This window comes from Microcaecilia unicolor, chromosome 4 (genome assembly GCF_901765095.1).
Source record: "Microcaecilia unicolor chromosome 4, aMicUni1.1, whole genome shotgun sequence".
Classification (NCBI taxonomy): domain Eukaryota; kingdom Metazoa; phylum Chordata; class Amphibia; order Gymnophiona; family Siphonopidae; genus Microcaecilia; species Microcaecilia unicolor.
Window position 1 is genome coordinate 301,659,930 of NC_044034.1, and position 25,690 is coordinate 301,685,619.

The window sequence follows — 25,690 nt, forward strand, 5'->3', positions numbered from 1 at the left end:
AGCACCTGTGTTAGTAGAGTGCTTAGGAGCACTTTTGTTAGTTTAGTGCTTAGGAGCACTTTTGTTAGTGTAGTGCTTAGGAGCTCTTCTGTTGGTGTAGTGCTTAGGAGCACTTCTGTTAGTTTAGTGCTTAGGAGCATTTCTGTTAGTGTAGTGCTTAGGATCACTTCTGTTAGTTTAGTGCTTAGGAGCACATCTGTGGTTAGGTGCTTAGGAGCACTTCAGTCTGGTTACACTGTAGGAACACTTCTGAGTAGCTGAGTATCCCAGTCCCTGTGTTATCCTGTATCCGGTAAGCCCTGCCGGCCGCTTGAACCCAGGGGCTCAACTCCTGGGGGACAGTGGCTAAGTGCAGGTGAAGCAGTGTGGACCAGTCCGGGGTACTCCAGTCCAGTGTACTCCAGTCCAGGGTGTTCCAGTCCAGTGTGGACCAGTTCGGTGTGTTCCGGTCCGGTGTGTTCCAGTCCAGTGGGTTCCGGTCCAGTGTGTTCCAGACCTGTGCGGACCAGTCCGGTGTCCTTCAGTCCAGAGGGTTCCAGTCCATGTGTTCCAGCTCGCTAGGTGGCGCCTGCAGTCCTTGCCTGTGCCGGTGTGCTAGCCCAGTGTTGGTTGATGGGTTTTGCCTGCTGCTGTCGCTCCTCGTCAGCAGCCCAAGGGCTCATGTTTGCTCCAGAGCCCGTCCCCGCAGGCTCTGAACCTGAGAACCTCACATTTTTCAGTCCTGTACCCTGTTTGTAAAACTAAAAAAAAAAAAAAAAGTCCCTTACAAAACCTTAGTTTTTGCCCTTTTAAGTTTTCTTTCGGTTTCATCGCAGCCCTCTTTGGCTGCGCGTACGGGTTTTCCCTTTTTGTGTCTTTATAATTGACACAATCGAGGATTTTGACTTCGCCGCCTCTATTTTTCCGTCCATGTCATCGAGGACTCCCAGCAGCTTCAAGAAGTGTACTCGGTGCAACTGGGCAATCTCAGGTACCAACCCCCACGCTTGGTGTCTCCAGTGCCTTGGGCCTGACCACCGCCCAGATGCATGTAAGTTGTGTCTTAGCTTGAAAAGCAGACACAGGCATCGAGACAAGCTCTTCAGGATCGACTTTTCGGAACTTCGTCCAGTTCCTCGACGTCGACAGCGGTACTGAGGTCGGCGGCGTCGATGTTGGCACTGGGGAAGGCATCGACATCAGGAGTGCAGGTAATGGCTGTCCGGAAACCATCACATGCTGGGAGCAGGGAGACGTCGAGTGGGTCTCCACCTGCCTCAAAGACTCCTGCTGTGCAGGCCCCCCTGGACCGACCACTCTCGGACCCAACCCTGAGGAGGCTTGTGGATTCCACGTCCTCCTCGTCGGTACCGACGAGCATCGATGACGTGCTTCGAGCGAAGGCTAAGAAGCATCGTCATCGGTCTCCTTCCAGGCACGGTACCAGGAGCTCCAGGGCGTCGAAGGATTCGGCACACGTGAAGCTCCGATGCCGGGAGGAGCACTCACCCTCCATTCAAGAGGTGTCAGTGTGTCAGTCTTCGGGCAGCCCGGCACCGCCTCCTAAACCTCCACGGGTTCTGACACCGATTCCTGCACCGACCCCGCAGCCTTTCTCGACAGCAACTCTAGACGAGCGCATCTGAGCCATTCTTCCAGGTTTTCTGGAAGGGCTGCTGTGTCAGTCTGCTCCGGTGCCGAGGGTGCTTGTACCCCTGGTACCGTCGATGGAAGCGGCAGCTGGCTCATCGCCTGTGGTGAGGTCTCCGATGCCGGTACCGCCTGTGGCATCGTTCTTGGCTGCCACCCAGGTCGACTCCCCATCGACATCGCTGGAGGGAGCTTCATCGCCGCCGGCAAGGGAGTCGACTTCTCGACATCGCCATCGAGGACAGGGTTCCTCAGCGTCGAGACGGGCCCGGTTTCGGACTGCAGTTAAGGAACTCTTGTCTGATACTGATGAGGATGCCTCATGGGATGAAGAGCAAGATCCCAGGTATTTCTCTTTTGAGGAGTCTTGTGGTCTTCCCTCTGATCCCACTCCTTCACCAGAAAGGAAGCTTTCTGCCCCGGAGAGTCTTTCTTTCTCTTCATTTGTCTGGGAAATGTCTGTGGTCATTCCCTTCCCTGTGGTAACTGAGGATGAGCCCAGGACTGAGATGCTCGAGGTCCTTGACTATCTGTCGCCGCCTAAGGAGTCATCTACCATTCCTTTGAATAATGTGCTCAGGGAGACTCCTATGCAGAACTGGATGAAACCACTAAGTAATCCCACCATTCCTAAGAAAGCTGAGTCCCAATATCGGATTCACAGAGAACCTGAGCTGATGAAGTCGCAGTTACCTCACGACTCTATGGTTGTGGATTCTGCTCTCAAGAGAGCCAGGAGTTCTAGGGATTTTGCCTTGGCGCCCCCAGGGAGAGAATCTAGAACTCTAGACTCTTTTGGGAGGAAGGCCTACTAGTCTTCTATGCTCGTGGCCAAAATTCAGTCTTACCAGTTCTACACGAGCATTTACTTGAGGGACACGGTGAAGCAACTGGCGGCTTTGGTTGATCAGCTCCCTCCAGAGCAGGCCAGGCCTTTTCAGGAGGTGGTCAGGCAGCAGAAGGCGTGTCGTAAATTCCTGTCCAGGGATGCTTACGATTCTTTTGATGTTACATCCAAATCCGCTGCCCAAGGTATAGTGATGTGCAGACTCTCATGGCTGCGTGCCTCTGGCCTGGACAATAGGGTCCAGCAGCAGATTGCGGATGCCCCTTGCCGTGGGGGATAATATTTTTGGTGAGAAAGTCGAGCAGGTGGTCGATCAGATCACTCAGCGGGAAACCGCTATGGACAATCTCTCCCGCCGGGCGCCTTCTGCTACTACCTCATCAGGTAGACGATTTTTCCGGGGAAGGAAGAATGCTCCCTATGCTTATAATAAGCGTAGGTACAATCCTCCATCTCGACAGCCTTCTCAGGCTCATTCCCAGCGTGCTTCGTTCGCGTCAACAGCGTGTGCCAAGGCAGGCCCCTGTGGCTCCCCAGCAAAAGCAAGGGACGGGCTTTTGACTGGCTCCAGCTGAGCATAGCCGCCATAAAAGCAGTGCTTTTTTTTGTGCCGGTACGCAACGGTACGGCGTACCGGCACCTTTTTTTTTTGCTCCCCCCGCCCCGTGACGGACGCAGTGCCAGCCCCCATTTCCGGCCGCTGCTGCTTCTCCTGTTGAGCAGCAGCGGCCGCTACACAAAGAAAGATTAAAAAAAAACTTCAAACCTGGCTGAAACGCGGCACCCCGGCACTGTAGACAGCCATTAGGCATTGGCTGTTGCACCGCAGCCGCTCCTCCTCTTACCTCTACGTCACTGCCCCTGGAGGAAGACCCCGGAGGAACGCAGTGACGTAGAGGCAAGAGGAGGAGCGGCTGCGGGGCAACAGCCAATGCCTAATGGCTGTCTACAGTGCCGGGGTGCCGCGTTTCAGCCAGGTTTCAAATTTTTTTTAATCTTCTTTTTCTTTGTGTAGCGGCCGCTGCTGCTCAACAGGAGAAGCAGCAGCGGCCGGAAATAGGGGCTGGTGCCGCGTGCGTCACGACTTCGCGCCGTTCGCGGGAAACTTGGCAGGGAGAGGGAAACCAACAGAGGGAAGGATTGGGGGGAGAGAGAGAAAGAGGGAAACCAACAGAGGGAAGGATTGGGGAGAGAGAGAAAGAGGGAAAACAACAGAGGGAAGGATTGGGGAGAGAGAGAAAGAGGGAAAACAACAGAGGGAAGGATTGGGGAGAGAGAGAAAGAGGGAAAACAGAGGGAAGGATTGGGGAGAGAGAGAAAGAGGGAAAACAACAGAGGGAAGGATTGGGGAGAGAGAGGGGAAAACAGATGGAAGGATTGGGGAGAGAGAGAAAGAGGGAAACCAACAGAGGGAAGGATTGGGAGGGGGAGAGAGAGAAAGAGGGAAACCAACAGAGGGAAGGATTGGGGAGAGAGAGAAAGAGGGAAAACAACAGAGGGAAGGATTGGGGGGAGAGAGAGAGGGAAAACAACAGAGGGAAGGATTGGGGGGAGAGAGAGAAAGAGGGAAACCAACAGAGGGAAGGATTGGGGGGAAAGAGGGAAAACAACAGAGGGAAGGATTGGGGAGAAAGAGGGAAAACAATAGATGGAAGGATGGGGAGAGAGAGGGAAAACAACACATGGAAGGATGGGGAGAGAGAGGGAAAAACAGATGGAAGGATGGGGAGAGAGAGGGAAAAACAGATGGAAGGATGGGGAGAGAGAGGGAAAAACAGATGGAAGGATGGGGAGAGAGAGGGAAAAACAGATGGAAGGATTGGGGAGAGAGAGGGAAAAACAGATGGAAGGATTGGGGAGAGAGGGGAAAAACAGATGGAAGGATTGGGGAGAGAGGGGAAAACAGATGGAAGGATGGGGAGAGAGAGAGAGGGAAAACAACAGAGAGAAGGATTGGGGAGAGAGAGGGGGAAACAGATGGAAGGATTGGGGAGAGAGGGGAAAAACAGATGGAAGGATGGGGAGAGAGAGGGAAAAACACAGATGGAAAGATGGGGAGAGAGAGGGAAAAACACAGATGGAAGGATTGGGGAGAGAGGGAAAAACAGATGGAAGGATGGAGAAAGAGAGAGGGAAAACAGATGGAAGGATGGGGAGAGAGAGGGGGGAAACAGATGAAAGGATGGGGAGAGAGAGAGGGAAAACAGATGGAAGGATGGGGAGAGAGAGAGGGAAAACGGAAGGATAGGGAGAGAAAGAGGGAAGACGCTGGATGGAAGAATGCAGAAAGAAATAGGGGAGACACTGGAAGGATGGGGAGAGAAAGCAGAGCTGCTGGATGGAAAAGGGGAATAGAGAAAGACTGGAGAATAAGAGGAAGGGGCATCGGGAGAACAAGGGTGAGGAAAAGATGAAAAGCCACAGGTAGATGAAGGAAATTAAAGAGTGGATAGTAAGAATGAATTAAATCTGGACAGAGAGAGAGCCTGAAAAATATTGAAGAAAGCAAAGAAAAAGGAGACAAAAATGACAAATGGCACAGAAGAGTTAAGCGAAAACAAAGGAAAGGAGAATCACAGACTGGGACCAATATGGAAAGAAAAACAGTCACCAGACAACAAAGGTAGAAAAAAATCATTTTATTTTCATTTTAGTGTTTGTAATATGTCCAATTTGAGAATTTACATTGGCTGTCTTATTTTGCACTGGGTATACTGGAGCTGTAAGAGCTTACAGAGATTATTTATAATGAAAAAAAATCACGTTATTTTTTCTCCTATAGTACTGTAATATTTTCAATGATGTCTGTTTATATGCGCCATGGCTGGTATAGGGGGTGTGGTTAATGTGGGTGTGGCTATCATAGGGGTGGAGTCATATGTGGTGACCCCGCCCATAATGAGTACCGGCACCTTTTTTTCTACAAAAAAAGCACTGCATAAAAGTATCCGTGCCGGGTGACCTCCCGGTCGAAGGGAGGTTAAAATTTTTTCACCAAAGGTGGCCTCTCATAACCTCCGATCGGTGGGTTCTTCAAATAGTCCGGTTAGGATACTCCCTCAATTTGATCTCCAGACCTCCAAATTGCCCACCGGGAGCTCAATCCTTCAGCTTGCAGCACAGGCAGGTACTGGCAGAGGAATTCTCCGCCCTTCTCAGCGCCAATGCGGTCGAGCCCGTTCCACCAGGGCAAGAAGGACTGGGATTCTATTCCAGGTACTTCCTTGTGCAAAAGAAAAAAGGGGGGATGCGTCCCATCCAAGACCTAAGGGCCCTGAACAAATTCTTTGTCCGAGAAAAGTTCAGGATGGTTTCCCTGGGCACCCTTCTTCCCATGATTCAGCAGAACGATTGGCTATGCTCTCTGGACTTAAAGGATGCTTATACTCACATCCCAATACTTCCAGCTCACAGGAAGTATCTTCGATTCCATCTGGAAACGCAACACTTCCATTATTGTGTGCTGCCCTTTGGTCTGGCGTCTGCGTCCAGGGTCTTTACAAAATGCCTGGCAGTAGTTGTAGCGTTGCTACGCAGTCTGGGAATGCATGTGTTCCCTTATCTCGATGATTGGCTGGTGAAGAATACCTCAGAGGCAGGAGCTCTACAGTCAATGCAGATGACTATTGAACTCCTGGAGCTACTTGGATTTGTTATAAATTACCCAAAGTCCCATCTTCTCCCAGTTCAAAATTTGGAATTTATAGGAGCTCTGCTAGACTCACAGATGGCTCATGGCTATCTCCCTGAGATGAGAGCAGACAATCTTCTGTCTTTAGTTTACATGGCCAGGTCGTCTCAGCGGATCACAGTTCAGCAGATGTTAGATTTTTAGGCCATATGGCCTCCACGGTCCATGTGACACCCATGGCCCCTCAATGGACCCTAGCCTCCCAGTGATAGCAAGCTGCAGGGAATCTAGAGGATGTGATCCAGATTTCCACTGATTTTCACAATTCCCTTCAATGGTGGACAATTCAATCCAATCTGACTTTGGGACGTCCTTTTCAAATTCTTTAGCCACAAAAAGTGCTGACAACGGATGCATCCCTCCTAGGGTGGGGAGCCCATGTCGATGGGCTTCACACTCAAGGACTTTGGTCCCTCAAGGAAACAGGTCTGCAGATCAATCTCCTGGAGTTGCGAGCGGTCTGGAACACTCTAAAGGCTTTCAGAGATCGGCTGTCCAATCAAATTATCCAAATTCAGACAGACAGTCAGGTTGCCATGTACTACATAAACAAGCAGGGGGGCACCAGATCTCGCCCCCTGTGTCGGGAAGCCGTCCAGATGTGGCTTTGGGCTCGCCATCATGGCATGTGTCAGGTTCTCAAGGATAGTCTGGAATCGTGACGAGGAGCGGCAGCAGCAGGCAAAACCCTCCAACCAGGACTGGACCAACAGGACTGGAGTAGAATGGACTGGCTTGGCAGGGACCAGAATCAGGAAACACAAGCAGGGTTCAGGAACTAGCATGACTGGAACAGGACTTCACCTGCGATTGACCACCACTCCTTAGGCATTGAGCCCCTAGGTGCAGGCAGCCGGCAGGACTTACTGGACCGAAAGGAGAAACAAGCTAGACTAGACAAGGTTCAAGATACAGGGTCTCCAACAGACAGAATTACATACACAAGCTTGGCTAGAATAGGATTCAAGATACAGGGTCTCAAATAGACAGGGATACATACACAAGCTTGGCTGGAACCAGATTCAAAATACAGGGTCTCAAACAGACAGAAATCCATACACAAGGTTGGCTAGAACAAGATTCAAGATACAGGGTCTCAAACAGACAAGAATACAAGGTTCACAAACAAAAGGGAAAGGAAGCCAAAATCAGACAGGGAAGGAGCAATCAGGGCTGGATTCAAGACAGGATTCAGGAGACTCAAACAGACAAGAAACACAGACTAGGAACACTAACTAAGAAACAAGGCAAGACAAGGCAGAAATGCTAACTGCACAAACATCAACCTGGACCTTTGGCGTTGCAAAGGCAAAGCAGAAATAAAGCCCATCAGCAGCTGAGACTCAGCTGCAGCAATCTCAAGGCAGCTAAGGGTGAGGCTAGCTGCCAAACTTCAAACCAAGTCTGGAAGGCTAGAATATCTGGACCGGACCGGAAAGAAAGTCTGGAATGTATAGGGAGACAGCAAGACAGTCCACGGCAGCCACCGGCTCCAGCCACCAGAGGGCGAGGCGAGCACAGCCAAGGAAAACAGTCACAATCATGTCAGCATGTTTCTCCAAGCCATGTATCTGGCAGGCATAAACAACAGTCTGGCTGACAGATTGAGAAGGATTATGCAACCTCACGAGTGGTCGCTCAACTCGGGCGTTGTACGCAAGATCTTCCGAGAGTGGGGCACCCCCTCGGTGGATCTTTTTGTCACTCAGATCAATCACAAGGTCCCTCAGTTCTGTTCCAGGCTTCAGGCCCATGACAGACTAGCGTCAGATGCCTTTCTCCTTCATTGGGGAGCAGGTCTTCTGTATGCATATCCTTCCATACCTTTGGTGGGGAAGACTTTGCTGAAACTCAAGCAAGACCGCGGAACCATGATTCTGATTGCTCATTTCTGGCCGTGTTAAATTTGGTTCCCGCTTCTTCTGGAGTTGTCCTCCGAAGAACCATGGAGATTGGAGTGTTTTCCAACCCTCATAACTCAGAACGAGGGGTCGCTTCTGCATCCCAACCTCCAGTCTCTGGCTCTTACGGCCTGGATGTTGAGGGCGTAGAATTCGCTTCCTTGGGTCTCTCTGAAATATACATTCTCTGAGGACAAGCAAGCTGCTTGTTCTCACAAGTGGGTCGACGTCTGCATCGGCCCAGGAAGCGGCAAATTTTTAAAGCAAAATATATCAAAACTTTGCCAAAGTCTTCTGGTGTGTGTGCAGCGCACACCGCGCATGCGCGGACTAGTTCCCACCCGTTGCGCAAGTGTGCCTCTTCAGTTTTTTCTTCTCTGCGATGAGGTGACAGGTTTTTTTCTCCTGCTCTCCTCGTAAGGCCCAGGAAAGAATCTTTTACATACTTTTTCTTTATTTTTTCATTATTTTCCTTTTTAAAAAAACTCCCATAGTTTCTTAGCTTTTGGCCATCTTTTTAAGTTTTCTTTGTTTTTCGACGCACACGGCCTTAGGTCGCGCAGTTGGGTTTTTCCCTTTCTTCTTTTAGTAGGCACAATCGCGTCTTTTGATTTTGCCAAAGCCGTTTTTCCTTCCATGTCATCGAGGACACCCAGCGGCTTCAAACGTTGTACTCAGTGCAACTGGACCATCTCAGGTACCGATACCCACGCCTTGTATATCCAGTGCCTTTGGCCCGAACATAGCCCAGTCGCTTCTAGTCTGTGTCTTCGCATGAAGAAGCGGACTCAAGCAACTCGAGAGGTCAACAAGAAAAACTTTTTGGGCTCGGTCCAGTCCTTCAACATCGACATCGGTCAGATGCCTTTCTCCTTCATTGGGGAACAGGCCTTCTGTATGCATATCCTCCCATACCTCTAGTCGGGAAGACTTTGCTGAAACTCGAGCAAGACCTTGGAACCATGATTCCGATTGCTCATTTTTGGCCTCGCCAGATTTGGTTCCCTCTTCTTCTGAAGTTGTCCTCCGAAGAACCGTGGAGATTGGAGTGTTTTCTGACCCTCATCACTCAGAACGAGGGGTCGCTTCTACATCCCAACCTCCAGTCTATGGCTCTCACAGCCTGGATGTTGAGAGCATAGAATTCGCCTCCTTGGGTCTTTCTGAGGGTGTCTCCCAAGTCTTGCTTGCTTCCAGGAAAGATTCCACAAAGAGGTGTTATTCTTTCAAATGGAGGAGGTTTGCCGTCTGGTGTGACAGCAAGGCCCTAGATCCTCTTTCTTGTCCTACACAGACCCTGCTTAAATACCTTCTACACTTGTCAGGGTCTGGTCTCAAGACCAATTCTGTAAGCGTTCACCTCAGTGCAATTAGTGCTTATCATCGGCGTGTAGAGGGTAAGCCTATCTCTTGCCAACCTTTAGTTGTTCGCTTTATTAGAGGTTTGCTTTTGTCAAAGCCACCTGTCAAACCTCCACCTGTGTCATGGGATCTCAACATCGTTCTCACCCAGCTGATGAAAGCTCCTTTTGAGCCACTGAATTCCTGCCATCTGAAGTACTTGACCTGGAAGGTTGTTTTCTTGGTGGCTGTTACTTCAGCTCGTAGGGTCAGTGAGCTTCAGGCCTTAGTGGTGCATGCATCTTATAATAAGTTTCATCATAACAGAGTAGTCCTCCGCACGCACCATAAGTTCCTGGCTAAGGTGGTGTCGGAGTTCCATCTGAACCAGTCAGTTGTCTTGCCAACATTTTTTCCCCGTCCTCATACCCACCCTGGCGAAAGCAGTTTGCACACCTTGGACTGCAAGAGAGCATTGGCCTATTACATGGAGGGGACGAACACTTCAGACAGTCCGCCCAGTTTTGTTTCTTTTGATCCCAACAGGAGGGGAGTCACCATCGGAAAACGCACAATCTCCAATTGGCTAGCAGATTGCATTTCCTTCACTTATGCCCAAGCTGGGCTGACTCTGGAAGGCCATGTCACGGCTCATAATGTTAGGGCTATGGCTGCGTCGGTGGCTCAGTTAAAGTCAGCCTCTATTGAAGAGATTTGCAAGGTTGCAATGTGGTCATCGGTCCACACATTCACATCTCACTACTGCCTTTAGCAGGATACCCAATTTGACAGTCAGTTTGGGCAGTCAGTGCTGCAGAATGTGTTCGGGGTTTAGAATCCAACTCCACCCCCCTAGGCCCATTTTTGTTCTGTTCCAGGCTGCACCCCCAGCTAGCTGTATATAGTCTCAGGTTAATCTACGTTATGTCCTTGCTGTTGCGAGACCCAATTGACCAATGTTCATTGTTTTGGGTGAGCTTGAATGCTAGGGATATCCCACTTGTGAGAATAAGTAGCCTGCTTGTCCTCGGAGAAAGCAAAGAATCTGTTCAGGGCTTAGAATCCAACTCCACCCCCCTAGGCCCATTTTTATTCTGTTCCAGGCTGCACTCTCAGTTAGATGTTTCTGCGTTAGGTCAATCTCAGTTATGTCCTCACCATTGCGAGGCCCAATTGACCTTCTTTGTTGTTTTGAGTGAGCCTGGGTGCTAGGGATACACCATCAGTGAGAACAAGCAGCCTGCTTGTCCTTGGAGAAAGTGAAGATGCATACCTGTAGCAGGTATTCTCCGAGGACAGCAGGCTGATTGTTCTCACAAAGCCGCCCACCTCTCCTTGGAGTTAATTGTTTCTTTATATTGTCAGCCTGCATCTCTCCGTGCTGTCTGCTCTCGATCCGACACCTCTCCGTGCTGTCTGCTCTCGATCCGACACCTCTCCGTGCTGTCCACTCTCCACTCAACACCTCTCCGTGCTGTCTGGTCTCGACTTAACACCTCTCCGTGCTGTCCGCCTTCACCCACACAATTGGGGCTAATCCACCTCCTACGAGGAACTGCTTCTGCTCACTTGCAAAAAAGTAATTATTCACAGTATTATATTTATTCTGCAGAGTACTTTATTCCACAGCGGTACCAGCGGGAAAACAGTATGTCCACTGTACTACAGCTGCTGGCCTCTGTGCACCTTGCTTCACTTCTCCAACACACAGCAATCAACAACAGTTCAGAACAGTTCAGTCTTAGAACTCGCTAACAACTTGGGATAAACCTGTGGATCAGTCTATTCCTCCTCTCCTTTCTTCTACTGCCTAGGAGTTGGAGGCATTTTCACCACCCTCATTTGCCAGGCACCAACACTCTGACAACCTCCCACAAATGTTCAGACTGACCTCCTTCAGGTAATTAATTCCCACAGTTCCATGAAGCCAGACCGCATCTAGGCATTGTCACTTAGCAGCCCCAAATCTCTGGCTTCTCTCTCTCTGCAGTCTCTTCCTTTTCCACCTCTTTTTGTCCTGAGCAAAAGAACTCCATTTGCTCCTCACCAACCTCTTTCCTTTCGCTTTCCTCCCCTAGTTCAATCTCCTCCCACTCCATGGAGTCTTCCCCCACCCTCTCTCCCAGGTGCTGCTCCTCCCCCTGATTATCCTCCATCTCCCAATCACCCCCTGACTCTACTACCTGCTGGGAGTTGTGGTACTGTTTCTCTTGTTCCCTCCTCCCTTGCAAGTGTTGCTGGGCTCTGTAGTTCTCTTCCCTTTTCATCAGTCTCCTACTCCCTTTTCCCCTCTGAGGGTTTTTCTCCTTTCCTCGCTTACTGTCACTATCAGCTCTTCTCTGCCTTCCTTCTACCTCCTCCTTACAATATGCTTTTTGATTTAACTGAAGGGATGCGCTCGCGCGACGGGCGGGAAATCAGTGTGCGCTGCACACGCGACTGAAGACTGTGGCAAAGTTTTTCTAAAAATGTTTTGCTTGCAAAAATTTGCCGGTTCCTGGGCCGACGTGGACGTCGACCCACTTCTGAGAACAATCAGTCTGCTGTCCTTGGAGAATACCTGCTACAAGTAAGTATCTTCACTTTATCACAATTGCTACCTGTCTGGTATTACACAGCAGGGGAGCTTGAACACAGGAGCAACTAACCTAGGGTTACCATATGGCTCCTGAAAAAGGAGGACAGATTGGAGCCATATGGTAACCCAAAACTAACCTTTAATCAGGGTTCAGCTGGCCACAGGCCAGGGGAATAGTATAGGCACCAGTGTTGCCAGGTGGAAAATTTTTTTCCCACCCAATCCAGCACAAAAACCGCCCAAAACCCGCCCAAACTCAAACCCCGCCCCTGACACTCCCACCCCCGCGTCATCACCCCGCCCCCGCCGTCACCAACCCCGCCCCCGCCGTCACCGGCCCCGCCTCGCCCGTCACCGGCCCCGCCTCGCCCGTCATCGGCCCCGCCTCCCCCGTCATCGGCCCCGCCTCCTACGTCACTGGCCCCGCCTCCTACGTCACTAACCCCGCCCAAAAACGTCACTAACCCCGCCCCCCGTGGCCGAAAAAGCCGCACAAAAAACCGCCCTGAAGCCCAAAAAACAGCCCAAAAAACCGCAACCCGCCGCGGGCAAAAATTTCCCGCGGCGGGTCGCGAAAAACCGCCCAATTGGGCGGTAAAACCGCCCACCTGGCAACACTGATAGGCACCAGATTGATGCTGTCTGCAGGAGATGAAGAGCAGGAACTGTTAAAGGATGAGCCCCCCCCCCCCCCCCCCGGGTATGCAGATAGGCCTGTAGAGGGAGAAGGTTAAAAAAAATGCAGGACTTTGAGGATTGTACAGGTGAGTTCACGGTTCAGGACATGACAATCAATACATACAATATTCCCCTCCTACCAACCCTGGGAATGGATGGGCACATGAGCAAGGTTTCAATGGGGATTACCACACAAATAGAGAGGGAGCCAGCTAAAGAGAAACATGAGGTGCAAAGCTAGAAAAAAGCCACCGGATGGGGACCCTGTGTAATAGCCAGCATTGTTGTTAGTTCTGCTTTTTAAAATTCCTATTGTTCTTTGCTTTTAGGTTCTATCAAAGGTCACTGTCACCTTTGAAAAATGTGATGGTATAGTTTGATTTCAGTGTAATACAATTCAATAACAAAAACTATTTAACGCAAAGCTAATTTACCTTCATGTTAATGTTTATTCAGACCAACATACCCATGTGTTAATACTAAAGAAGCATTAACACATGTTAGTACTGTATTATCATTAATACAATGTAGTACATTGGCACCTTATTACCTCAAGTTTGACTCATTGTTTTTACCTGTTAATGGAGAAAATATAATTGCTTACCTATAATTGTCATTATCCCACAGCTGCAACACACTGAACCACACTACTCACACTCACCTTTCCTGTTGCTCTTTTAGTAAACCTTTTTCTAGTTATGATAGATCTGTGGGATGCAGAGACTTCTAGATATACACAGAAGTTTTTAAGTTGAAAGGGTAAAAATACTGCCCAAGTGTACACATGATGCAGGTCACACTCATTTTTGTAATACTATCTGAAAATGGATATTATATATATACTAGTAAATAAGGCCCGTTTCTGACACAAATGAAACGGGCGCTAGCAAGGTTTTCCTGGGAGTGTGTGTGAGTGTGAGAGTGAATGTGCGAGTGTGTGTGTGTGACAGAGAGAGAGTGAGTGAGGGTGCGAGTGTGTGTGTGAGACAGAGAGTGTGTGCGAGTGCGTATGTAAGACACAGTGACTGTGAGAGAGAATGTGTTTTACACAGATACAGTGTGTGTGAGAGAGAGTGTGTGTGAGACAGATTGTGAGAGAGTATGTGTGCAATACACAGACTCTCTGTGAGTCCGAGAGTGTAGTAGAGCGAGTATGTGAGACCGAGAGTGTGTGTGAGACCGACTGTGTGACACATAGTGTATGTGATAAAGTGTGAGTCATAGTATGAGAGACTCTGTGAGAGAGAGAAAGACACTGACCGTGAGAGAGTGTGTGTGTGTGACAGAGATACCTACCCCCTCCCTGTGTGGTCTCAGGACCCCCTCCCCCTTCTCGGGTCTGAGGACCCCCTCCCCCCTTGCGGTCTCAGGACTCCCTGCCTCTCCCCCCCCCCCCTGCGTGGTTGGCAGCATTATGCGAGTTTGTGTGTGTGAGACTGTGTGCGAGTGTGTGTGTGTGAGAGAGAGAGAGTGTGTGTGATTGTCCTCTCTCCTCTGCCTCCCTCCAGTCACCCAGTGATTCTCTTGTCTCCCCTGGCCCCCCCATCCAGCCAGCCAGTGATTCTCATCTCCCCAGCCCCCCTCCATCCACCCAGCTATTCCCTTGGCCCACCCTCCAGTCTCCCAGCGATTCCGCTCTCTCCCCTGCCCCCCCTTCAGTGACCCAGCGATTCAGCTCTCTTCCCTGCCCCCCTGCAGGCACCCAGCGATTCTGCTCTGCTCCCCTGCCCCTTCTGCAGCCACCCAGCGTTTGTGCTGTCTCCCCTGCCCCCCCTGCAGCCACCCAGCGATTCTGCTCTGCTCCCCTGCCCCCCCTGCAGCCACCCAGCGATTCTGCTCTCTCCCCTGCCCCCCCCCCCCCCCGCATCCATCCAGCGATTCTGCTGTCTTCCATGCCCCCCCCCCCCCCTGCAGCCACCCAGTGATTCTGCTGTGCTCCCCTGCCCAGTTGCGTAGCTAGGGTAGTTGACACCCAGGGCCGGTCATTTTTTAACACCCCCCTCCAAAATCTAGTACTAGGCAAGCCGAGAATACAAAACACTCAGGACCTATAGAGCAATTCTACCACACCACAAGCAGTCATTTCTACAAATCACACAAGGAAAAGGAAAGCATCTTAAACACTACAGTGAGCACTAGAACATCAATTCACCTACTGTAAAACGAAACCAGACAGAATACTACAGATCATCGATCCTGCACAGTCAATGCCAACTGAAAGCCATGTCTTTTTCACAAACACAGATACACCCTAATCCACTATAGAATAAGTAATAATAAACTTTCTATTTAGACAAAAATTAAACTGAACCCCCAAGATGCCAGACTCTGCATACAATGCAACACCACAGAAACAGAAAATGTCCCCTAGTACTGTGCAAAATATAAAGACAGCAGATGTAAATTTGAAAAAACTAACAAGTACCAATCACCACTTTACAAATTAACAAATAGAAATAAAAGAAATATAGAAAATAAAATAATACCATTTTATTGGACTAATACATTTAGCTTTCAGAGGCCAAAACATCCTTCCTCAGGTCAATACAGTATAGTGCTGTTACAGTATCCTATCCTGACCTGAGGAAGGGGGTTTTCTCTGAAAGTTAGCCAAAATGTATTAAAATTAGTCCAATAAAAAGATTACCTTGTTTACATGTTCTATTATAAACATTTATTAACACAGCTACAATACTACTTTATCCTAAAGCAAAAAAATAAAAAAAAATATTTTATTTACAGTTTGTTGTCTATGGTTTCTGCTTTCATCATCTTCTTTTCACTGTCTTCCTTCCATCCAGCATCTGTTTTTGTTCTCTCTCTGCCATCCAGTGTCTGCCCTCTCTGCTGTCCCCTCCATCCAATGTCTGCCCTCTCTCCCTGCCCGTTCCATCTACATCTGCCCTCTATCTCTGCCCCTTCCATCCACCATCTGCCCCTGTCTGCCCTCTCTCTCTCCCCCTTCCATCCACTGTCTGCCCTTTCTCTCTGCCCCTTCAATCCACCATTTGCCCTCCCTCTCTCATCCATCCAGGGTCTGCCCTCCCTCTCGCTTCCCCTTCCATCCAGGATCTGCCCCTCTCTCTGCCCCTTTTTTTTCAGCCCCCAGTTCCAGCCCCACTATCCCACCAGTCCCGAGCTTCAGCCCCCAGCCACTTCTCCCTGTCCTCTTTTCAGCCCCCAGTTTCAACCCCAGCACTATTCTCTCACCAGTCCCGAGCTTCAGCCCCAGCCACTTCTCCCTGTCTCCTTTTTAGCCCCCAGTCCCCAGTTTCAGCCCCCAGTCCCAGTACTAGCCCCCTTATCCCACCTACCCTCCTTTTCAGCCCCCAGTTCCAGCCACCTTCATCCACATGCCTTGCATTAGGGCCCCCCTTTTCAGCCCCAGACCCATTCTCCCACCTGACCCAGGCATGCCCCATTTTCCCACCAGCCCCAGGCATGGCCCCTTCTCAGACCCCAGTTACAGCCCCCTTCTCCCATCTGAGAACCCCACCCCCTCCCCAACCCAGTCCCCTTCCCCCATCTGAGACCCCCTTCTCTGAACCCCTTCTCCCATCTGAGAACCCCCTCTCCTCCCCACCCCCTTCTCCCATCTGAGAACCCCTTCTCTTCCCATCCACTTCTCCCATCTGAGTCCCACCCCGACCCGCTCTGCTTCGCGTACCAGATGACAGCCCTCTTCTCCTGCCACCACCCTGCCTTTAAAAACAAATCTGCGATTGAAGCGGCATGGCAGGCAGCGCCTCGCGTCTGTCCTGCTCGTAAAAGAAGCAGATCTCTCCTCCTCCTCGTCGGGCCTTCCCTCACTGGGTCCCGCCACGCCCTCGCGGAAATAGGAAGTTACCTCAGAAGAGGGCGGAACCCAGTGAGGGAAGGCCCGACGACGAGGAGGAGAGATCTGCTTCTTTTACAAGCAGGGCAGACGCGAGGCGCTGCCTGCCACGCCGCTTCAATTGCAGATTTGTTTTTAAAGGTAGGGTGGGAGCAGCAGGAGCGGAGCACCCCCCACCAGCTGACACCCGGGGCGGACCGCCCCCACCGCCCCGCCCTTGCTACGCCACTGCCCCTGCCTCCCCCTGCAACCACCCAGCGTGCCAAACTTTAAGCAGCTCCAACGTGCTGAAGCTGACTCCGTGGTTTCTTTGAAGGTTTCGTGTTGGTAACGTTGTTTTACCCTCCCTTGACGTCATGACGTTTTGACGCGAGGGCGGGGCAGACACTCATGGGCAAACAGCGATCTACACAACTACACACTACTTCCGGCTTCTGGCTTCCGGCTTCATTAGAACGTTGGAGGTGTGCTTTATATAGAGAGATATACACACACACGTCACCTCCATCTGCTCGCCATAACAGAAACCTGGCTCTGCCCTGATGACTCTGCTTCAGTCGCAGCCCTGTGCCATGGCGGTTATCTATTTTCACATACTCCTCGCTCTGCTGGCCGTGGGGGCGGTGTTGGACTACTTCTCTCTCCCTCCTCCAGATTTCAACCCCTTCTTCCACCTCAATCTCACTGTTTTTCCTCCTTTGAAGTCCACTCTATCCGCCTTTTCTCTCCTCTGCCTCTTCGAATAGCGGTCATTTATCGTCCCCCTGATAAGTCCCTTTCATCCTTTCTCAGTGACTTTGATGCCTGGCTTGCCTTCTTCCATGATCCTTCCTCCCCCTCTCTCATCCTTGGTGACTTTAATATTCCTGCTAATGATCCTTCCAACTCTTATATTTCCAAGTTACTCGCTTTAACGTCGTCCTTTAATCTCCAACTATGCTCCACCTCCCCCACTCATCAAAATGGTCACTGTCTTGATCTCATCTTCTCCTCCAACTGTTCACCCTCTAGTTTCCTTGCCTCCGATCTTCCCCTCTCTGATCACCATCTTATAACTTTCACACTTAAATCTCCTCCCTCCCAGTCCCGTCCTATCCTATCTAATTTATCTAGGAATCTTCACGACATTGACCCTTCATCTCTATCCTCCCATGTTTCAAACCTCCTCTCTACTGTGGCACCATCCACGTCTGTCAACGAGGCTGTTTCTTCTTACAACAATACTCTATCCTCTGCCTTAGACACTCTTGCACCTTTGATGACCCGCCCTGTAAGGCGTACAAAACCCCAACCTTGGCTGACTTCTAATATCCGCTACCTACGTTCCTGTACCCGCTCCGCCGAACGCCTCTGGCGGAAATCTCGGGCCCTTGCTGATTTCTTACACTTTAAGTTCATGCTGACCTCCTTCCAATCTGCTCTTTTACGTGCCAAACAGGATTATTATATCCAACTGACCAACTCTCTTGGCTCTAATCCTCGACTTCTCTTCACCACATTGAACTCTCTCCTCAAGGTGCCCCCTCCCCCAACTCCCCCTTCATTATCTCCTCAGACCCTTGCTGAATTCTTTCACAACAAGGTTCAAAAGATAAACCTTGCTTTCTCTACCTCACCAGCTCTCCCTCCACTAGTCCGTTCCCCTCTCTCTCCTTCCCCTCATTCCCTTCCTCCTTTCCTGAAGTTACTATTGAGGAAACTACACTTCTCCTTTCTTCCTCAAAATGTACCACCTGTTCCTCTGATCCCATTCCCACCCACCTTCTTAATGCCATCTCTCCTACTCTTATTCCTTTTATCTGTCACATTCTCAACCTCTCACTTTCCACTGCGACTGTCCCTGCTTCCTTTAAACATGCTGTGGTCACACCTCTCCTTAAGAAGCCTTCACTTGACCCTACTTGTCCCTCTAATTACCGACCCATCTCCCTCCTTCCTTTTCTCTCCAAATTACTTGAGCGTGCTGTTCACCGCCGCTGCCTTGATTTTCTCTCCTCACATGCTATTCTTGACCCATTACAATCTGGTTTTCGCCCTCTCCACTCAACTGAAACTGCGCTTACTAAAGTCTCCAATGACCTATTACTGGCTAAATCCAGAGGTCAATATTCCATCCTCATTCTTCTTGATCTTTCCGCTGCTTTTGACACTGTCGATCACAGCATACTTCTCGATACCCTGTCCTCACTTGGATTCCAGGGCTCTGTCCTTTCCTGGTTCTCTTCCTACCTCTCCCTCCGCACCTTTAGTGTTCACTCTGGTGGATCCTCTTCTACTTCTATCCCTCTGCCTGTCGGTGTACCTCAGGGTTCTGTTCTTGGTCCCCTCCTCTTTTCTATCTACACTTCTTCCCTTGGTTCATTAATCTCATCCCATGGCTTTTCCTACCACCTCTATGCTGATGACTCCCAAATCTACCTTTCTACCCCTGATATCTCACCTTGCATCCAAACCAAAGTTTCAGCGTGCTTGTCTGACATTGCTGCCTGGATGTCTCAACGCCACCTGAAATTAAATATGACCAAAACCGAGCTTCTCATTTTCCCCCCCAAACCCACCTCCCCGCTCCCCCCGTTTTCTATTTCTGTTGATGGCTCTCTCATTCTCCCTGTCTCCTCAGCTCGAAACCTTGGGGTCATCTTTGACTCTTCTCTCTCCTTCTCTGCTCATATCCAGCAGACCGCCAAGACCTGTCGTTTCTTTCTTTACAACATCCGTAAAATCCGCCCCTTTCTTTCCGAGCACTCTACCAAAACCCTCATCCACACCCTTGTCACCTCTCGTTTAGACTACTGCAATCTGCTTCTTGCTGGCCTCCCACTTAGTCACCTCTCCCCTCTCCAGTCGGTTCAAAACTCTGCTGCCCGTCTCATCTTCCGCCAGGGTCGCTTTACTCATACTACCCCTCTCCTCAAGACCCTTCACTGGCTCCCTATCCGTTTTCGCATCCTGTTCAAACTTCTTCTACTAACCTATAAATGTATTCACTCTGCTGCTCCCCAGTATCTCTCCACACTCGTCCTTCCCTACACCCCTTCCCGTGCACTCCGCTCCATGGATAAATCCTTCTTATCTGTTCCCTTCTCCACTACTGCCAACTCCAGACTTCGCGCCTTCTATCTCGCTGCACCCTACGCCTGGAATAAACTTCCTGAGCCCCTACGTCTTGCCCCATCCTTGGCCACCTTTAAATCTAGACTGAAAACCCACCTCTTTAACATTGCTTTTGACTCGTAACCACTTGTAACCACTCGCCTCCACCTACCCTCCTCTCTTCCTTCCCGTTCACATTAATTGATTTGATTTGCTTACTTTATTTATTTTTTGTCTATTAGATTGTAAGCTCTTTGAGCAGGGACTGTCTTTCTTCTATGTTTGTACAGCGCTGCGTATGCCTTGTAGCGCTATAGAAATGCTAAATAGTAGTAGTAGTAGTAGAGGATCTGTGACATATCTATATCGATCTATCTATCTCTATATATAGATATTTCTCCGAGGACAAGCAGGCTGCTTGTTCTCACTGATTGGTGACGTCGATGGCAGCCCCAGAACCGGAATTCTCCCTAGCAACAAAGAGTTTGCTAGCCTCGTGGTCCCGTGCGCATCGCGCATGCGCGACCGTCTTCCCGCCCGAACATGAGCATGTTCCTCAGCCTTTTTTTTTCCGCGGCTTGGGACACTGCTTCGCTGCTGTTCTCTGCCCCAGAGACCCCTCGCTGCGTTTTTACGAACTTTCTGTGAGTTTTTCGCCAGTTTTTCAGCTTTTTTCGCTTTCCGCTATCTTCTTTTGAAAAAAAAAAAAGTTGAGTTTCTCCTTTATTTTTGTAGAACTTTGCTCCCGTAAGTTTTCTTTCTTTTTCTTCGGCGGCCATTTTGGGCCGCCTGTGCGGGACCCTTTTTTTTCCTTTTTCCTTTTTTTTTTGGTGTCCTTTTCATTCGACACCATCGTGTTCGACCTCGCCGGCGTGATTTTTCCGCCCATGTCTGCGAAGCCTACCAGCGGCTTTAAAAAGTGCACGTCGTGCAACCGGACAATCTTGCTCACTGACAGACACGTTTCGTGTCTTCAGTGTTTGGGAGCTGATCATCGTCCCAACACCTGTACTTTGTGCCTCCAACTGAAAAAGAGGACTCAGGCGGAGAGATTGGCTCAGTGGAACATTTTGTTAGGAGCCAGGTCCGGTCCTTTGGTATCGACGGAGTCGGCGGTATCGAAGTCATCGCCGGTATCGATGTCTGTACCAGAGACTGCATCGACGTCCGGAGTGCAGGTAAGGGCTGTCCATAGGTCCCATGCTGGTGGCAGTGAGCCATCGAGCGGGTCTCCACCTGCATCGAGGACTCCTGTTCTACAGGCCCCCCCAGGATCGACCTTCTTCGGACCCGGCCATGAGGAGGCATGTGGATTCCACGTCTTCCTCTTCGGTACCGGAGGGTACCGTTGGCGTGCTTTGGGTGAAGGCTAAGAAGCATCACCATCGGTCACCTTCCCGCCACGGTACCGAGAGCTCCGGGATGCCAAGGACTTCGGCACCCGAAAAGCGCCAACGCCAGGAGGATCACTCACCTTCCATCCAGGAGGTGTCAGTGCGCTCTACCCAGGAGAGCCCGGCACCGACTCCGAGCCCCAGACAGGTTCTGTCGACGTCGCTTGTACGGGCTCCTTTGCCTTTCTCTGCAGCTACTCTAAACGAGAGACTCTGGGCTGTACTCCCAGAGATTCTGGGAGAGCTGCTGCGACCATCTCCGGTACCTTCGGTGCTTGCGCCGTCGGTACCGTCTGTTCCGGTACCGCAGGTGCTTGCGCCGCCAGTACCATTGAGGGAGGCAGCGGTTGGCTCGTAGCCCGTGGTGAGGTCTCCGACCCTGGTACCGCTTGCAGCACCGGTATCGGCCACCACCCAGGTTGACTCCCCGCCGACGTCGCTGGAGGAAGCTTCGTCGCCTGCCACTCAGGGTCTTCCTCTCGACACCGCCACGAAGGACATCGTTCCTCGGCGTCGAGACAGGTCCAGCTTCGGACCCAGGTTCACCAACTCATGTCCGATACCAATGGAGAGGACTCTTGGGCAGCGGAACAGGACACCAGGTATTTCTCGGATGAGGAGTCCTGTGGTCTGCCTTCCGATCCTACTCCCTCACCTGAGAGAAAGCTTTCTCCCCCAGAGAGTCTTTCATTCTCTCCATTTGTCCGGGAAATGTCTACGGCCATTCCCTTCCCTGTGGAGACGGTGGATGAGCCCAGGGCTGAAATGTTCGAGGTCCTGGACTATCCATCTCCATCTAAGGAATCCACCACAGTTCCTCTTCATAATGTCCTTAGGCAGACATTGTTGACGAACTGGGTGAAGCCATTAACTACTCCCCACATTCCCCAAAAAATTGAGTCCCAGTACCGAATCCACGGGGACCCAGAGTTAATGAAGACCCAATTGCCTCTTGACTCTGGGGTGGTGGATTTGGCCCTTAAGAAGGCCAAGAGTTCTAGGGATTACGCCTCGGCGCCCCCTGGGCGTGAGTCTAGAACTATGGATTCTTTTGGGCGGAAGGCCTACCATTCTGCTATGCTCGTGTCCAAAATTCAGTCTTACCAGCTCTACACGAGCATTCACATGTGGAATAATATGCGGCAGTTGGCAGACTTGGTGGACAAGCTCCCTTCTGAACAAGCCAAGCCTTTTCAGGAGGTGGTCAGGCAGCTGAAGGCATGTCGTATATTCCTGTCCAGGGGTGCTTACGATACTTTTGATGTTGCATCCAGGGCAGCTGATCAAGGTATAGTGATGCACAGGCTGTCATGGTTGCGTGCCACTGACCTAGACAGTAGAGTCCAGAAGCGAGTGGCGGATGCGCCTTGCCGGGGGGATAATATTTTCGGTGAGCAGGTCGAACAGGTGGTAGAACAGCTCCACACCGCATTCGACAAGCTCTCCCACCAGGCACCTTCAGCATCTATCTCAACTGGTAGAGGATTTTTGGGGGGGAAAGAGGAATGTTTCCTATGCTTTTAATAAGCGTAGGTACAATCCACCTTCCCGACAGCCGGCTCAGGCTAAACCCCAGCGCGCTTGTTCTCATCAACAGCGTGCGCCTCAGCAGGCCCCTGCAGCTCCCCAGCAAAAGCAAGGGATGGGCTTTTGACTGGCTCCAGTTGAACATAGCTGACATCAAAGTGTCCGTAACGGACGATCTGCCGGTCGGAGGGAGGTTGAAATTTTTTCACCAAAGGTGGCCTCTCATAACCTCTGACCAGTGGGTTCTTCAAATAGTCCGGCTAGGATACGCCCTCAATTGATCTCAAAACCTCCAAATTGCCCACCGGGAGCTCAGTCCTTCAGCTTCCAACACAAGCAGGTACATGCAGAGGAACTCTCCGCCCTTCTCAGCGCCAATGCGGTCGAGCCCGTTCCACCAGGGCAAGAAGGACTGGGATTCTATTCCAGGTACTTCCTTGTGGAAAAGAAAACAGGGGGGATGCGTCACATCCTAGACCTAAGGGCCCTGAACAAATATCTGGTCCGAGAAAAGTTCAGGATGCTTTCCCTGGGCATCCTTCTTCCCATGATTCAGGAAAATGATTGGCTATGCTCTCTGGACTTAAAGGATGCTTATACTCACATTCCGATACTGCCAGCTCATAGACAGTATCTTCGATTCCGTCTGGGAACGTGGCACTTTCAGTACTGTGTGCTACCCTTCGGTCTTGCCTCTGCGCCTAGAGTATTCACAAAATGCCTGGCTGTCGCAGCAGCGACTCTCCGCAGGCTGGGAGTGCACGTGTTCCCCTATCTAGACGATTGGCTGGTGAAGAGCACCTCAGAAGCAGGAGCCCTATAGTCAATGCAGATGACTATTCAACTCCTGCAGCTACTAGGGTTTGTGATAAATTATCCAAAGTCCCACCTTCTTCCAGTACAGAAACTAGAATTCATAGGAGCTCTGCTGGATTCTCAGACGGCTTGTGCCTACCTTCCAGAGACGAGAGCCGACAATCTCCTGGCTCTCGTCTCTCAGGTGCGGGCATCTCAGCAGATCACAGCTCGGCAGATGTTGAGATTGCTAGGCCACATGGCCTCCACAGTTCGTGTGACTTCCATGGCCCGTCTTCACATGAGATCAGCTCAATGGACCCTAGCTTTCCAGTGGTACCAAGCTGCCGGGAATCTAGTGGACGTCATCCACCTGTCCACGAGTTTTCTCGAATCCCTACATTGGTGGACAATTCGATCCAATTTGACCCTGGGACGTCCTTTTCAAATTCCTCAGCCGCAAAACGTGCTGACTACGGATGCGTCTCTCCTGGGGTGGGGAGCTCATGTCGATGGACTTCACACCCAAGGATATTGTTCCCTTCAGGAAAGACGATTTCAAATCAATCTTCTGGAGTTACAAGCGGTCTGGAACACTCTAAAGGCTTTCCAGGATCGGCTGTCCTATCAAATTATCCAAATTCAGACAGGCAAGCAGGTTGCCATGTATTACATCAACAAGCAGGGGGGCACAGGATCTTGCCCTCTGTGTCAGGAAGCCGTCAGAATGTGGCTTTGGGCTGGCCGGAATGCCATGTTTCTTCAGGCCACGTATCTGGCAGGCGTAAACAACAGTCTGGCCGACAGGTTGAGCAGGATAATGCAACCTCACGAGTGGTCTCTCAACTCGGGAGTAGTACACAAGATCTTCCAAGCGTGGGGCACCCCCTCGGTAGATCTTTTTGCCACTCACATCAATCATAAGGTCCCTCAATTCTGTTCCAGGCTTCAGGCCCATGGCAGACTAGCATTGGTTGCCTTCCTCCTTCATTGGGGGGAGGGCCTCCTGAATGCGTATCCTCCCATACCTTTGGTGGGGAAGACTTTACTGAGACTCAAGCGAGATTGCGGAACCATGATTTTGATTGCACCTTTCTGGCCCCGTCAGATTTGGTTCCCTCTTCTTCTGGAGCTGTCCTCCGAAGAACCATGGAGATTGGAATGTTTTCCAACCCTCATAACTCAGAACGAGGGGGCGCTTCTGCATCCCAACCTCCAGTCCCTGGCTCTCACGGCCTGGATGTTGAGAGCGTAGACTTTGCCTCCTTGGGTCTTTCAGAGGGTGTCTCCTGAATCTTACTTGCTTCCAGAAAAGATTCCACTAAAAAGAGTTACTTCTTTTTATGGAGGAGGTTTACCGTTTGGTGTGACATCAAGGCCCTAGATCCTCGTTCTTGTCCTACACAGACCCTGCTTGAGTACCTTCTACACTTGTCTGAGTCTGGTCTCAAGACCAACTCTGTAAGGGTTCATCTTAGTGCGATTAGTGCATACCATTACCGTGTGGAAGGTAAGCCGATCTCAGGACAGCCTAGTTGTTCGCTTCATGAGAGGTTTGCTTTTGTCAAAGCCCCCCCATCAAACCTCCTACAGTGTCATGGGATTTCAATGTCGTTCCCACCCAGCTGATGAAACCTCCTTTTGAGCCACTGGATTCCTGCCATCTGAAGTACTTGACCTGGAAGGTCATTTTCTTGGTGGCAGTTACTTCAGCTCGCAGAGTCAGTGAGCTTCAAGCCTTGGTAGCTCATGCTCCTTATACCAAGTTTCATCATAACAGAGTAGTCCTCCGCACTCACCCTAAGTTCTTGCCGAAGGTGGTGTTAGAGTTCCATCTTAACCAGTCAATTGTTTTGCCAACATTCTTTCCCCGTCCTCATACTCACCCTGCTGAACGTCAACTGCATACATTGGACTGCAAGAGAGCATTGGCCTGCTATCTGGAGCGGACACAGCCCCACACAGTCCGCCCAAATGTTTGTTTCTTTTGATCCCAACAAGAGGGGAGTAGCTGTAGGGAAACGCACCATATCCAATTGGCTAGCAGATTGCATTTCCTTCACTTATGCCCAGGCTGGGCTGACTCTTGAGGGTCATGTCACGGCTCATAATGTTCGAGCCATGGCTGCGTCAGTGGCCCACTTGAAGTCAGCCACTATTGAGGAGATTTGCAAAGCTGCGATGTGGTCATCTGTCCACACATTCACATCTCATTACTGCCTACAGCAGGATACCCGACGCGACAGTCGGTTTGGGCAGTCTGTGCTGCAGAATCTGTTTGGGGTTTAGAATCCAACTCCCTCCCCCCAGGCCCATTTTTGTTCTGTTCCAGGTTGCACTCTTAGTTAGTTGGATAAGTTAGGTCAATCTCAGTTATGTCC

At 50.6% G+C, this 25,690-nt stretch overlaps 1 long non-coding RNA gene across 1 annotated transcript; it reads right to left on the reverse strand.

Moving 5' to 3' along the window:
* Nucleotides 1-1,460: 1,460 nt before the first annotated feature.
* On the reverse strand, nucleotides 1,461-24,413 carry LOC115469300. The gene is made up of 3 exons (XR_003941986.1): nucleotides 24,401-24,413; nucleotides 18,112-18,119; nucleotides 1,461-1,548 (listed from the first exon to the last, which is right to left on the reverse strand). It is a non-coding gene; the product is annotated as an uncharacterized LOC115469300 (long non-coding RNA).
* Nucleotides 24,414-25,690: the final 1,277 nt, after the last annotated feature.